Here is a 13,827-nt window from a genome sequence, read left to right on the forward strand (position 1 = left end):
GTTCTCCCACTTAAAAAGATGAGAGAGGCCTGTAATTTTCATCATAAGGTATACCTCAAATATAAGAGACATAATGAGAAAGCAAAAAGCAAAAATCCCAGAACCACACGGGGGGACCTAGTGAATGATCTGCAGATAGCTGGGACCAAAGTAACAAAGGCTATCATCAGTAACATACTACACCACCAGGGATTCAAATCATGAGGGCCAGACATGTCCCCCTGCTTAAGCCAGTAAATGTTGGGGCCCATCTGAAGTTTGATAGGGAGCATTTGGATGATCCAGAAGAGTATTGGGAGAATGTCATATGGTCAGATGAAACCAAAGTAGAACTTTTTGGTAAAAACTCAACTCGTCGTGTTTGGAGGAGAAAAAATGCTGAGTTGCATCCAAAGAACACCATATCTATTGTGAAGCATGAAGGTGGAAACATCATGCTTTGGGGCTGTTTTTCTGCAAAGGGACCAGGATGACTGATCCTTGTAAAGGAAAAAATGAATGGGGACATGTATCATGAGATTTTGCGTGAAAACCTCCTTCCATCAGCAAGGGCATTGAAGATGAAACATGGCTGGGTCTTTCAGCATGACAATGATCCCAAACACACCACCTGGGAAACAAAGGAGTGGTTTCGTAAGAAGCATTTCAAGGTCCTGGAGTGGATTAGCCAGTCTCCAGATCTCAACCATATAGAAAATCTTTGGAGGGAGTTGAAAGTCTGTGTTGCCAGGGACAGCTCCAAAACATCACTGCTCTAGAGGAGATCTGCATGGAGAAATGGGCCAAAATTCCAGCAATAGTGTGTGAAAACAGACTTACAAAAAACATTTGACCACTGTCATTGCCAACAAAGGGTATATAACAAAGTGTTGAGATAAACTTTTGTTATTGACCAAATACTTTTTTTCCACCATAAATTTCAAATACATTTTTTAAAAATTAGACTGTGATTTTATGGATTTTTTTTTCTCATTATGTCTCTCATAGTTGAGGTATATCTATGATGATAATTACAGGCCTATCTCATACTTTTAAGTGGGAGAACTTGCACAATTGGTGGCTGATTTGTTGCCCCACTGTTTGCACAAACTGAACAAATACATCCCTCTGTAATATCCCATAAAGCTGAGCATTGCTGCACGTGAACATTGCTTTTCTTTTTGGGGTTTTAGAACCAATTAGTAGTTTTCCATGGAGTTATGATCTCAAGAGACAATATTTTGACTTACAATGGTCATCCTGGAACCAATTAATATTGTAATTTAAGTGACCCCTATATATGTATTTTATTAGAAAGATGTGTGAAATTCATGTTAGTTTTTTTTTTCCAGTGTATGATATTAATCCGAAGTAATGAATAGTTTAAACAATAAGTCCTTCACCTATGGTTATTTTAAGCAAAGGTTCTCTGCATGTGAACATACATCAGTTTCTGTAAGAATCCGGCCTCTTGATTGAGTTGTTTTATTAACTCTATGAGATGAGACAAGCGAAACACTTGGGATAGAAATTAGATTTAGAACCACAGAGAAAATTTAAAAAGATGATTTGAAGGTTATGCGGTAAAATCCTTGGTTTCTGCGACTAATTAGGGCTGCAGGGACAGTTGGGTAATGCAGTTTCTAGGTCATAATAAGTGGAGAGACTTCATGTCCTTTAACCAATGGCAAAAGAAGAAAAAAAAGGCTTCAGCAGAGCTATTTTACAATTCAATTATTTCCTTTCCTAAATTTGTTCATGTTCTGGTATAAGCAGCCTATTAAGGTTCCAACATTAATTATTTCTCCTGCTAGATAATGGGACTTAAAGCACAACCTTTGCACAATTGTCTCCAGGAGGGCTGTATTGTGTTTTAGCTTTAATAAGCTGTGGACTTTGCTGTAAATAAAATAAGACAATTGTCATATTGCTGAGCACAATTCTGGAGATCACAAAAGAGGAGCTCTACAAACATGGACAGTGCTAAGCCCTTTATGCAAAAAGATGTTACTGTTATTTTGAAAGAGTAAGCTTTTATTCAACTAGCAAATGTAACATTTGGTCTAAGCATATCCCTAGGATTTTCATTGCTGTCTTATCTCACAATATGAATAGTTTAGATGGTATCAGCACTGAAAAGAAATACCATTGCTTAGTAGCTGGCAAAATGTTTATATTCTGTCAAGGGGAACTAGTTGTTCACCAAAGGGATGTACAGCTACAACCAGCCAGGCATACACATACACAACGCGCCGTGATTCCAATAAAAGGGATTTTTTTTTATTTTCAACATTAACAAAAGCTTTTTCTTCTTTTACATCTTTTGACACCTCTGTGAACATTTTAACACTATCCGACATCTGCCCAAAAAAAAAAAATCAAGTCTTGCATTGAGGGGACGGGGTGTGATGTCACACAGGGGCGGAGTCGTGACGACACAGACTTCCTTTCCCGTGGTCGCGACCCAGACCCTCCAGCACTTCCGGACAAGTAACAGGTGGGTGCCGCATGCTATATTGCGGGGGTCCCCAGCGGCGGGACCCCCGTGATCAGACATCTTATCCCCTATCCTTTGGATAGGGGATAAGATGTCTAGGGGTGGAATACCCCTTTAAAATCAACTTGAATGCATTTTTAGGTGACCCTTGTAGTTATACAGGGCTTACAGTTCTTAGACAGTGTTATACCTGAGTTTTGAGGGTTACTTCATTGCCAGTTTATTTAGAACTTGTTTGCTGAACTTTTCAAAAGCTCGCTCAACTCTAATTGGAACACACTGGCCTATAGAGACCTAGTGATAAATATATAATATTATGGTTGAGGTGTTATTACATTCAGAGAATTATTTGGTAGGACCATAGTCTGAGAAAAAATGAATTACAATAAAACAAAAACTAAAATATTTGTGGGGTGAAATTGAAATACACAAAACTAAACACTGTAGGTCCATGTGATTAAAAGAATACCCAACTTATATAGGTTTTGTTTTATTTTACTACTCAAAAAAAAAACTAATTTTGGACGCAAATGAGTATACTTAAAATTGTCTTATTCTGATCCCTATAATTTTTTTGTTTTTCTGTATATGGGGCTGTATGAGGGCTCATTTTTTAAACATGTTTTTTATTGTTACATTACTTTATAAAAAAAAATGGGAAAAGGGGGGAGGTGATTAAAATTTTTAATAGGGAAGCGGTTAATTCATTTTTATTCATTTTTTTTTTTTTTACACTTTAGTTTATTTTTTTTTTTTAAGCATCTAGTGATCAATGCTATGCTTGGTGTAGCTGACCACCGATTGGACAACGAGGAGGCAGGTGAGGACCCTCCCACTGTTCACTCAGCTGATCAGGACCCGCAGTGCCACCGCAGATGTCCGGATCAGCTCCACTGCTACCATTAACCTCACATGTAAGACTCCGCAATCAACTTTTATTGCAGCATCTAAAGGGTTAATTCCGGGCATCGGCCCGATCAGTGGTCCCTGGCATTAGCCGTGGGTCCTGGCTGCCCATAGCAAACGGGACCCACCGGGTTTAACCCGTTCTGTGCTCTGGACCATGGCATACAGGTGTGCCCTGGGTCCTTAAGTACCAGGACACAAGGGCAAACCTGTACACCCTGTGTCCTGGATGGGTTAATGTTATATTTTCACAGTTTTGACACTTACACAAGCGACGACGACGACACATATGTTGATGTTTATTTTTGTTAACATTATATTATTTAAAAAATAGGAAAGGGTGGGGGGTAATTTACATTTTTATTGGGGAAGGGGCTTTTGCACATTTATTTAGTTTTTATTTTACATTTTTTAACTTTTGTTTAGTCCCTATAGGGGACTTATACATGCAATCTTTTGATTTCAAACACTGAACAATGCTGCTCCATAGAACAGCACAGATCTGTGTTGTCGGCACTCCATTGCTACAGGCTGCCATGGCTTCCTGCAACATTGAAGCTCCAATCAGATGGAGAGGAGGCAGGTTAGGGCCCTTATGCTGTTCTCTTAGCTGATCCCAATCAGCTCCACTTAACTACCGGCAAGTGATATTTCTTGTTTCAGACACCATGACCAACTTGATTGTGATGTCAAAAGCGTTAATGCTGGACATCGACCCTATTAGTGATATCCGGCATTAGCTGTGGGTCCTGGTTGCTGATAGCAACCGAGACCCACTGGGTATGAAGCACGTTCAGCTTCATATCGCAGGAGTGGGTGCAAGACATATATATATATAGTTCCTGCGTCCTTAAGGGGTTAATAATCTGACAAAAAAATTTCCATGTTGTGTTTGCAACGGGGTTATCTAGGAATATTTTTAAAAAATTCTAAAAACCTCACCACACCTGTCCTCAGGTTATGTGTGGTATTGAAGCTCAGTTCGATTAAAGTGAATGGAGACCAGTGGTAATGCCACTAACAATCTGAGGACAGGGGTGGTACTGTTTTTTGAAGAAATTGCCTCTGTTTATTATTTTCATGGACAACCCCTTTAACTGTCCATGCCAACTCAAACTTCTGCCAGTAAAGCTGGTGTCAAAGAGTAGCAATGATCCCAATTTCCTAAAGCTAAACCACACATTAGCAAAGTCCTGTAGAGCTATCTATAAAACTTCATGGGCAGAAAACGCTTTGCATTCCTTCACATGGTACCATAGAGAATTCCTTTAACTACCCAGTGTATAATAACAGTAATAATTACATTTGCGGTTATTCAAGTAAGAAATCACTTAATTGGTTAATCATAAAAAGTCTTAGGAAAACGTGTCTAATATAACAATCCAACCATAACTATGAACATTCCTCATTCAAATCTGTTTTTGACACCAACAATTTATTATTTTAATTTAGTTTATAGTGAGCACGACTGTGGCAAGCAATGCATTATTACAAGCTTAGCTTTACTATACTTTATTAGAAAGATTTACTGAGCCATTATCATTGTAATCCTGCTAAAGATTCATAACCATAATTGATTTTATTAAAAGTTTAACTTGCCCCTGCAGAATTAACTTTCTCCAAATCCTGTTTTAGTATAGCTTACATTTTTCTATTTAATAAATTCCCACATTCATACATTTTTTAAGGTTTATTTAAACAGGACTGTCTAATTCTGTAACACATAAATTGCCTTTCAATCTTGGTGTTTGATTTAAATCTTTACTTTTTGCTGCAGAGTGTTTGCTCATTATTTCAATTTATTGGAGTTACTGTAATGTTTCTTTAATTGTCAATTTACAAACACTTACTTTAAATTGGAATTTTATTTGGGACTTTAATCATGTCGACTTGGTAATAGATTACAGCAATAAGGATTACATAATAGTAATTTAACTTTGTTGCTCCATTACAATACATAGATTGATTGCTTCCTTTCTTTAGAGAAATTTCACTTTTTGCCAATGTGTCTCTGGTCACAGGACACAGATACAATTAAATCATGCCTGAACCTCTGCAATCTCACTCATCAATAAACCATAGATATATGCAAGGTGAAGGGCCTGCCACATTTCCTAGGTGACATAGGATGTAAAAACAGAATTAGTATTGAGTCTAGTTGGGGCAATATATACAGTCATGGCTGTAAATGTTGGCACCCCTGAAATTGTTCTAGAAAGTGAAGTATTTCTTACAGAAAAGTATTGCAGTAAAACATGTTTTGCTATACACATGTTTATTCCCTTTGTGTGTATTGGAACTAAACCAAAAAAGGGAGGAAAAAAGCTAATTGGACATAATGTCACACCAAACTCCAAAAATTGTGTGGACAAAATTATTGGCACCCTTAACTTAATATTTGGTTGCACACCCTTTGGAAAAAATAACAGAAATCAGTTGCTTCCTATAACCATCAATAAGCTTCTTACACCTCTCAGTCGGAATGTTGGACCACTCTTTCTTTGCAAACTGCTCCAGGTCTCTCTTATTGGAAGGGCGCCTTTTACTAACAGCAATTTTAAGATCTCTCCACAGGTGTTCAATGGGATTTAGATCTGGATTCATTGCTGGCCACTTCAGAACTCTCCAGCGCTTTGTTGCCATCCATTTCTGGGTGCTTTTTGACATCTGTTTGGAGTCTTTGTCCTGCTGGATGACCCAAGATCTCGGACGCAAACCCAGCTTTCTGACACTTGGCTGTACAGTGCGAAACAAAATCTGTTGGTAATTCTCAGATTTCATGATGCCTTGCATACATTCAAGGTACCCAGTGCCAGAAGCTGCAAAACAACCCCAAAACATCATTGAACCTCCAACATATTTCACTGTAGGTACTGTGTTCCTTTCTTTGTAGGCCTCATTCCATTTAAGTAAACAGTAGAATGATGTTCTTTACCAAAAAGCTCTTTTTTGGTCACATCTGTCCACAAGATGTTTTCCCAGAAGGATTTTGGCTTACTCAAGTTCATTTTGGTAAAATGTAGTCTTGCTTTTTTATGTCTCTGTGTCACCAGTGGGGTCCTCCTGGGTGTCCTGCCATAGTGTTTCATTTCATTTAAATGTTGACGGATAGTTTGTGCTGACACTGATGCTCCCTGAGCCTGTAGGACAGCTTGGATATCTTTGGAACTTGTTTGGGGCTGTTTATCCACCATCCAGACTATCCTGCATTGCCACCTTTCATAAATTTTTCTCTTACATCCACACCCAGGGAGATTAGCTGAAGTGCCATGGGTTGCAAACTTCTTGATAATTTTTCGCACTGTGGACAAAGGCAAATCTAGATCTCTGGAGATGGACTTGTAACCCTTAAATTGTTGATATTTTTCCACAATTTGATTCTCAAGTCCTCAGACAGTTCTCTTCTCCTCTTTCTGTTGTCCATGCTTAGTATGGCACACAGACACACAATGCAAAGACTAAGTGAACTACTCTGCTTTTTATCTGTTTTAGGTGTGATTTTTTATATTGCCCACACCAGTTATTTGCCCCAGGTGAGTTTAAAGGAGCATCACATGCTTGAAACAATCTTATTTTTCCACAATTTTTAAAGGGTGACAATAATTTTTGTCCAGCCCATTTTTGGAGTTTAGTGTGACATTATGTCCAATTTGCTTTTTTCCCTCCGTTTTTTTGGTTTAGTTCCAATACACACAAAGGGAATAAACATGTGTATAGCAAAACATGTGTTACTGCAATCCTTTTCTGTAAGAAATACTTCATTTTCTAGAAAAAATTCAGGGGTGCCAACATTTACGGCCATGTCTGTACATAGTGTACAACCTGGACTAGTGGGTTGAGCATGGCCTACATTGCAAGTAAACTATATGTACCAGTGGGTAGGAATTGAAAATTTTGAATTATGGCTTACATTACATTTAAGGGGTACTGTGGTGGAAAAAAAATATGTAATCAACTGGTGCCAGAAACTTAAAGGGGTACTCCGGTGGAAACTTTTTTTTTTTTTTTTTAAATCAACTCATGCCAGAAAGTTAAACAGATTTTCACAACCACAGTGCTTTTCTGACACCTCTGTCCATGTCAGGAACTTTCCAGAGCAGGATAAAATCCCTATAGCAAACCTATGCTGCTCTGGACAGTTCCTGACACAGACAGAGGTGTCAGCAGAGAGCACTGTGGACAAGACAAAAAATAAATTCAAAAAGAAAAGTATTTCCTCTGTAGCATACAGCTGCTAATACGTACTGGAAGGAATAAGATTTTTAAATAGAAGTTATTTACAAATCTGTTGACTTTCTGGCACCAGTTCAATATACATTGTTTTACAGAAACGATAATGTTTTATTCAAATACAGTATACAATTTTATTCTATAATGCTATGAAACAAAGTATCAAATAGATCTCAATGTAATACCCAAAAAGCAGAATGTTATTTATTATTCAGACAGGTCAGCAGCTGCTATCACAAAGGAACATGTTTGATAGAAAAGTAAATGCTTTGTAAGGCTAGGTTAACATTGCTGTCAGGCTCCGGTACATGGAGCTCCATCGGCAAGCCAGTCAAAACAACAGGTAAACTATCGGATCCCAGCAGACCCCATTCAAGTCAACGATATCTATCAAGACCCGGTGGTGTCAGTTGTGCTCCGACCCGTTTTGGGGCAGTTTGGTAAAAAAAAAAAAAAAGAGTTGAATGGATCCAGAATGGGATGGAGCACAGCAGCAATGTAAACCTAGTCTTAATAATTTATGGTATTGAAGGTTCTAGTAAGAACTATATCTGTCTTTATAGTGTACTGATCATATTTACAATTTTTATGGGATATTTTAGTTTTATGAGTTATTGCCAATAATTATTTCATGCACATTATAATATTGTTTGCCATGTTTTCTGTGTCAGTTAACTTCTACATTATTATCTTTTTATACCCTATGTCAATGCTTAAAGTTACGTTATAATTTAATAATCATACTAAATTTGAACTTACAAAGGACTATCTTTAAGAAAAAAGTCATATTATCTTATCGTTTCATTTCCTTAACTTTCTGATAAGCCTACATCTTCAGTAGTAATACACAAGTTTCTCTAAACTTGTATTTTATTACATATTTTTGAATAATCATGTTACACAGGTTGGGATGTTGAGCAAGATATACAACCTGTTCGTGTGTGTGCTTCTATTAATCCAAAGCCTGCAAATCTTTGACTTCACTGCAGTCCCAAGTGAACATTGTTAATTCTTCAGAGACACAGCCCACATAGACAGACAACTATTTTTGTGTGTGGAAATGTTGAATGAAAAATGCATCATTCAAACCAGAACTATTTCAAGATGCTGTCCTATATATAGGACACCGAGTTTGTAGATAGAAAAAATCTTAACAGACCAATTCATAAGAAGGAAACAAAACATATTAAAGATAAATTAACTTCTCGCTAGAATTAGATTGCATAAAGCATACTGCAGTTGTAATAATAATGCGTTCTTAATACATTCTCGTAATCCTTATGTAAAAGCAAAGTAAATGTTTAATACATTAATACATAAATCATACTGCTTGGTGAATACTGTTTATTGTCAGGCTTAATGATACAAGTCTACCCTCCTTAATGACGCCTGTCTAATAATCTATCATTCTGAACCATTAACCCACAGAAAATTTTGATTAATGACACAGTAGGAAATAGTGCAAAGGCTTGCAACAATCATGTTATTCTAGTTACCCTAATAACGCAGCTTCATTAACCTTCATAATTTATGCAACTTTGCTTTACATTTTTATTTATTCCAAACAGTGACTAGTCCTTACAAGTTATAGAAATAGCATAAAACCATATGTTTTCTACATAATACAGCTACAGCACCTGTACTTTCAAATGATTTTTAAAAGCATTATTAGATCAACCATTCGTAGTAATAACAAGCTTATTTTAGTGCTTTTTCTGCTCTTACCCCCCACTATTTCCCATAGCAGTAACTATTTGCCAGTACTGCTCACACATGGACTTTCTTTCTCTTACTGTTCTTGTCTGGGCAATCAGAGGATTGCACCTACTCATCTCGGCTTAGTCATAGGGTTTATGAAAGTGCACAGTGCCAGGGGATGATTTACACAGTACTAATTTACAAAAATTCAAGTAAATAGAAAACCGACATGGTCGCACATCCTCAATAGAGATGAGCGAACTTTTCAAAAATTCGATTCGGCCGATTCGCCAAATTTTTCGAAAAATTTGTTTCGATCCAAATATTTTGCGGCAGATTTATAGTGAAAAAGGCTATTTCTAGCCTACAGACATCCTCAATAGGGGTATAGAACACTTTGCTGTGTTCTAAAACGCATATGGAGTGTGCTGGGGTAGTGAAATAATATTGTTATTCAGAATAACATGCAGATTACCGGCTTTTAGAATCACTGCCGCAGAGCAGCACAATGGCAGAGCCTGGTGGTGGCATCAGTGTGAGGAGACCATATAGTGTCTGAATAACACAGCGTGGAGGTGTTGGCACATGAGGAGATCATATAGTGGCTGAATGGCACAGCGTGGAGGTGTTGGCAGCATGTGGAGACCATATAGTGGCTGAATGACAAAGCGTGGAGGTGTTGGCAGCATGAGGAGACCATATAGTAGCTGAATGGCACAGCGTGGAGGTGTTGGCAGCATGAGGACACCATATAGTGGCTGAATGACACAGCTTGGTTGAGGCTGAAGCATGAGGACACCATATAGTGGCTGAATGACAAAGTGTGGAGGTGTTGGCAGCATGAGGACACCATGTAGTGGCTGAATGACACAGCTTGGAGGTGTTGGCAGCATGAGGAGACCATATAGTGGCTGAATGACACAGCAGGGAGGCACTAGGCACTCACAATCCCTAAGATTAAAAGATGAATTTAGAAATTTTGACAGAAGATTTTGGATAGCGGGTGCGACCTATGATAACATTTGAATACCCAAACCCAGGCCCAGCTGCGGCATCAGTAAACAATATATTGCCTGAATGACACAGCCTGGAGTTGGCTGATGCATGAGTACACACCAGGGTTTCATAATCCCTAAGAAAAAACACAACAATTTGTGAAATTTTTGAAGAAGATTTTGGATAGCGGGTGCTACCTATGATAAAATGTTAATTCCCAGACCCAGGCCCAGCAGCGGCATCAGTAAACCATATATTGCCTGAATGGCACAGCCTGGTGTTGGCTGAATCATGAGGAGACCATTGAAATTTCAGATTTTTTGATTTGAAATTAAAATCAAAGTTTGAGTGTCCCGGACCCCAGTGTGGTATTACAAAGGACCAAATCCAACAAGCCCCCACAGGGCTCATGTGGCCATGAGATGTAGGCGCAACGTCGCCATTGCCCTAACCGGCCATTGTTTACAAAACTTTTCGCCAAGGCAAACCATGTGAAGAACAGCGTGACACCGCCGTGCCCTGAACACATGGTATACTGAAGGGCCACAGAGACTTGTCTGGGTAGTGGAGGCTTAGGACACAGTGGAGGATGTGGAGGCGGAGTCGCTCACTGTCACAGGACCAACGGGCTGACAGAGGGGAGCAGGAAGCAGCATGAGTACACAAGAGGGGTTCACAACCCCTAAAATTAAAAGGTGAACTTTGATATCTCTATTGAAGATGCATGTTAGGTAGTGGTACCATCCAAAAATTTAAGGCCCAAGCCCAGAAGCATCAGTAAGCCAACTAATTCCTGAAAGACACAGGCGCAGGGATCAGCAGTACACCCGAGGGTTTCATAACCCCTTTACATTGCAAGATCAATGTTGAAATTTGAATTAAGCATGTATTTAGCTACTGCTAAACATCCAAAAATTAAAGGCCCAAGGCCCGAAGCATCAGTGAGGCAAGTAGTTCCTGAAAGAGACACAGGATGAGTCAGGAGCAAGCATTCGCAGTACCCAAGAGGGTTTCATAACCCCTTACATTTAAAGATCAATGTTGAAATTTGCATTAAGCTACTGCTAAACATCCAAAAATTAAAGGCCCAAGGCCCGAAGCATCAGTGAGGCAAGTAGTTCCTGAAAGAGACACAGGATGAGTCAGGAGCAGGCATTTGCAGTAGCCAAAAGGGTTTCATAACCCTAATTGATAACCCAAGAGGGTTTCATAACCAACCATTATTGGGAAATGTTGGTGTAGCAGCATGGTCAATCTATTCTGAGGCATCTGGCATTGGTGGCTGGAAATCCTGGCTGATCCATCCCTGATTCACCTTCACAAAGGTCAGTCTCTCCACATTTTTCGTGGACAGACGAGTTTGCTTTGGGGTGACTATGGCCCCAGCTGCACTAAACACCCACCCTGATGGCACACTACTGGCCGGGCAGGACAGCTTTTCCAGGGCAAACTCTGCTAGTTGCGGCCATAAATCAAGTTTGGCTGCCCAGAAGTCCAGCGGACCATTGGCATGGCCATGTCGAGGTGTGCCACCACCTGCTGGTTCAGGTCATGCTCCATGTCTACCTGCTGCTGACAAGTTGCTTCACTATGCGGGTGAAGAAAGCTACTCATCAGCGACTGTAGACTCAGGCTGCTGCTGATAATGGAGCTGCCACTGCTCCTGCCACCCTTCCCCTCCCAACCAGTCATGACAGTGGAAGGTGAGCGCAAAGGGCCCCCCGACTCAGACCTGCGAGTGGATGGACCATGTCGCCGATAGGCATCATCCAACTGACTGCGTAGGATCTCTCTGTAGTAGGTCAGTTGTCCTCCCTCTCAGTGGCTGTAAAAAAGGCCCCCATTCTGGGATGGTAGCGAGGGTCCAATAAGGTGGAGAGCCAGAAGTCATCCCGCTGACGAATTTTGACAATTCGGGGGTCTCTACGCAAGCAACTGAGCATGCATCGTGCCATTTGCGCCAGTGACTTGGAGGGACTACCTGCCTCCATCTCCACTGCATACTGCCACGGTGTGTCTGGGTCCTCTGTCTCACCTTCCTCATAACCCTCTAGCTCCTCTGGCTGCTCCTGCTCTTCCTCTCCGGTCTGATGACTAGAAACACCGGCCATCTCATCCAACCTAAACTGTGCTTAACTCTGCCCCTCATCCTCCTCCTCCAGTTCAGCCCCCACAGGGCTCATGTAGCCTTGAGATGTAGGCGCAACGTCTTCATTGCCGTGACCAGCCATCGTTTCAATCATTTGCTGTAGGAAATGTAGGAGTGGAATTACATCATTCATGCCGTAATCCAGGCAACTTACAAATAATGTGGCTCCCTCATAGGGCCTCAGCAAACGTCAGGTGTCACGTATGAGCTGCCACTGGTTCACATTGAAGTTACACAGGGGAGTACTCCTATCTGTTTGGATCATCAAGAAATCGGTGATGGCTTTTCTTTGTTCGTATGGTCTGTCCAACATATGGAGGGTGGAATTCCAATGTGTGGCAACGTCACAAATAAGACTATGCTGTGGGATACCGTTCTGATGCTGCAGCTCAAGGAGGGTGTGCTCTAGGGTGTACAAGTGGCTGAAGTGCATGCACAGTTTCCTTGCCATTGTCAGTATGTTTTGCAAATGGGGTGAAGACTTCAGGAAGTGCTTGATGACCAGATTCGACATGTGTGACATGCAGGGCACATGTTTCACACTTCCTTGTCGCAGCACGGACACGATGTTCTTCCCGTTGTTGGTCACCATGGTTCCCATTTCCAGATTTCGTGGAGTAAGCAATACTGGGATTTCTTAATGAATTAATTTTAGCAGTTCCACCCCTGTGTGACTCCGTTCGCCAAGGCAAACCATGTGAAGAACAGCTTGACACCGCCGTGCCCTACACACATGGTACGATGAAGGGCCACTGAGATTTGTACATGCAGTGGAGGCCTAGGACATGGTGGAGGATGAGGAGGTGGAGTCGCACACTGTCACAGGACCAACTGCCTGAGAGCGAGAGCGTGGAGGAGGAAGCGGTGTGACCTGTCCAAGTTGCTGTTGTGGCTGTGCAGGAACCACATTTACCCAGTAGGCCGCAAAAGACAAAGTATTGTCCCTGCCCGTAGTTACAGCTCCACACGTTGGCGCTGCCGTGCACTTTTGAACACTCCGACAGGCTCAAGGACTGGCCCACCTTCTCTTGTACAAACTTATGCAGGGCTGGTACTGCCTTCTTCGCAAAGAAATGATTGCTTGGGACTCTCCACCTCGGCTTGGCACAAGCCATCAATTCTCTGAAAGGTGCAGAGTCCACCACTTGAAAAGGGAGGGACTGGAACACCAGCAACTTGGACAGGAGCACATTCAACTTCTGCGACGTTGGCTCCCTTCTGAGGTGGTGGAACCATGGCTGGATGAAGGAGGGAGCGGATGGCCACTGGGTGATGCAGCAGGCTGGACCAAAACGGTTCTCCCAGGCCACTTTATGGTGGCGAAACATGTGTTGACGCAGGGCCGTGGTGCCGACATTGGGACCCTGGCAAC

This window comes from Hyla sarda, chromosome 1 (assembly GCF_029499605.1).
Source record: "Hyla sarda isolate aHylSar1 chromosome 1, aHylSar1.hap1, whole genome shotgun sequence".
In the NCBI taxonomy this organism is placed as follows: domain Eukaryota; kingdom Metazoa; phylum Chordata; class Amphibia; order Anura; family Hylidae; genus Hyla; species Hyla sarda.